This window comes from Diabrotica undecimpunctata, chromosome 9 (assembly GCF_040954645.1).
Source record: "Diabrotica undecimpunctata isolate CICGRU chromosome 9, icDiaUnde3, whole genome shotgun sequence".
NCBI lineage: Eukaryota > Metazoa > Arthropoda > Insecta > Coleoptera > Chrysomelidae > Diabrotica > Diabrotica undecimpunctata.
Window position 1 is genome coordinate 103,522,878 of NC_092811.1, and position 2,854 is coordinate 103,525,731.

The window sequence follows — 2,854 nt, forward strand, 5'->3', positions numbered from 1 at the left end:
TTAAATACTTTTCTCCAAATGACCAATATTGTACATTACACTTGCTAGGCATCTTTCTTCTCTTTTCCGTTTATATACTTATAAAATGTTTCTTCCTATTTTGTGAAAACCAGGTTGATTGTATAATTTGTAGGTTAAAAACTAAAAATAGTACTAACATACATAAGTATTTAGATTGAATAATATAAACCATTGGAAAATTAGTTATTCAAGTAATTAATATATTATGGAAAGCAAAATAATCACTATGCAGTTAATAAATCCATATACTAAAGAAGAAACTAAAAATCTATGACATGATTAGAAGTTTAAAATTCAATTATAATTGGTCAAACTCACATCTGTACTTACAAGGATGATGGGAATTCAAAAAAATAGTATACATTTTAAAAAAGTACCGTGGAATAGAAAACTATATTATTTAAAAGGCTATAATGAGGTTATAATGAAGACTAAGATAGCAATTAGTATGGTACAGATAGTATTGTAAAGATAACAATAATAGGCTTTTTAAAAGCTTTAATATAAAATTTGACTTTAGCATTAAATCATCTACCAAACGCTGTAATTTGATTAATCTTCACCATGAAGCCATGTGCTCAGTAATTTTCTTATGGACAGTTTGAGGATTCCTTCTGACACAGTACTGTTTTTTTCGGTGTATAATTGCCTCATGTTATTAAGCATTTCGCATTTTCTCCACCTTGGTACATTTACTTCACCTATGTTATGGAGGTGTTTCCTCACTTGACAGTGTACAGCAACGATTTTTGTGACAGTCTTCAACTCATTTGCCAAGATCCATTAAAGCAGCTGAAAGCCATATGTCAATATTGTTGTTAGTTTTGTTTACATGGATTTACACCTTAGCGCTTTTCATTTAATTTCTAACTCCATTTTTAGAGATGCCACAGAATGGACTTGGGCCTTACAAAATTATTCTGCAGCCTTACTTTGCTAAAATTCCTACTGATTCGATTCTTTGAACTTCTTCATGTTCCAGCACTCATGTGAGAAATGCTTTATTATCTTTAGTATGTTAATAAGCTTCTTACATTTTTTTTATAGAACTGAAGATAATAAAAAATTATTATCTTCAGTTATATTATAATATTATAGCAACTATTAAAGTATTTGCAAGTTATAAATGTTCTAAAATTATTAAAATATATATTTGGATAAGAAGTAAATTTTTCGGGGAAATACAACTGATATAATTATTGTTTGATAACGAAATGTACAAAGACATTTTTGTTTTGTATTATAAGAATATTTTTATATTTGTATACATTTTTTTATTTTTATACTGAAATATATGTACATAAAATAAGTTTATTGTTTTCTTTAGTGGGGAGTGGGCAGTCTTTTTGAAAGTAAACGACTACTTTTAAAAAATATATTTTTGACCTTTTTGACTTTCAAACCGGAAACTTATTTTAAAATGAAAACAAAAATCGAAATTATTTTCGACTTTGACAAATAATCAGATAAATATTTATATTGCAATGTATGATTAATTTTATATAAGATATTAAATAAAAAAATAACGAAGATGTCTCAAAGAAACAGTTTGAGCAATAAAATATCCTCGTTAAAAATTAAGTCTCTACCGTATAGGGATACGAAAACATTTCTTATCTTCTCCTAACCGTTTACAACTTCACTAAATATTATTTTTAATTCAAGAAGTTACTCGTGCGGCAAGCTATTAGTTTCAAAACTTATTAATACAGTGGTAAAATGCGCCCCGTATGTTGGAGTCGTGTGGTGCTTGTTTTCCTCGTTTTTAAAGCATTTTTAATAATTTGGTTCGCGTTTTTTGCTTTTTGTACATTAACAAAGCATTTTTACATTTAAAGAAGATGATAAAATTAAATTGAATTAAAGCGTGAAATCATAGAAAAACATCAAACAACGTATGTGGGTAATTGACTTTTCGAGGATGTACAGCCATAGCACATCAATGATACTGTGCTTATACAGAAGAAGTTGATAAAGGATATACCATCAGCTAAGAGCGTTACAATAATTGTTAAAAAAAGTTCCGAATCTCTCTCCATGAAAAGGTGGGGAAGCTGCTTATGATATGGGTGACCGAGAAGCAGCTTCAAGCAAAAACGTTAAAAAAGCGTCATATTTGAGAAGGCACGAGCGATTTTCGTTGATTTGCTATAGTAAATCCCACACTCTTCCAAAAACGGAGGTTTGGAAGCTAGTCCGTTTAAAGCCAGTTAGGACTGGTTTAACAACTTTAGGAGAAGGACCGGCATTCACTCCTTCATTAGGCATGGTGAGAAAGTAAGATCGGATGTGAAGGCAGCTGAAGTTTACATCAAAACGTTTTCCAAACAGATAGAAATCAAAGAATACATCTCTCAGCAAGTCTTTAACTGTGACAAGAGACAGGGCTTTTATGCAGGATAGTCCACAAGGAAACTAAATTCCTGTAGTTGGCTGTATACTATGTACCACAAAAATTTTATTTAAAAAATTCCTTACAAAAGGTATAGCAATAAAAACCCTATCGGGCTACATCACAGAACGTTTTCGGAATTAATATTCCATCATCAGTGCTATCTGAATTTACATGTTTAAAGTCACTAAATTTATGGGTTTAAACCCTTTAAATGTTGTTAGATTAACTTTGAGTTACGTTTTTTAAAATTTTATACTATGTTTTTAAGTTACAACATTAATTGTTTACATGGCAACGTAAGTCTCGACTGGAGGTTGCTAGTCCTTAGACAAAGTGTCTGTAAGGACTTGTTGATAGGAACTCTATCTTAGGGTCTTACAAGCTGACAACCAATGAGTTACACCACGATCTACATTTGCAACAGCATACGATGATTCA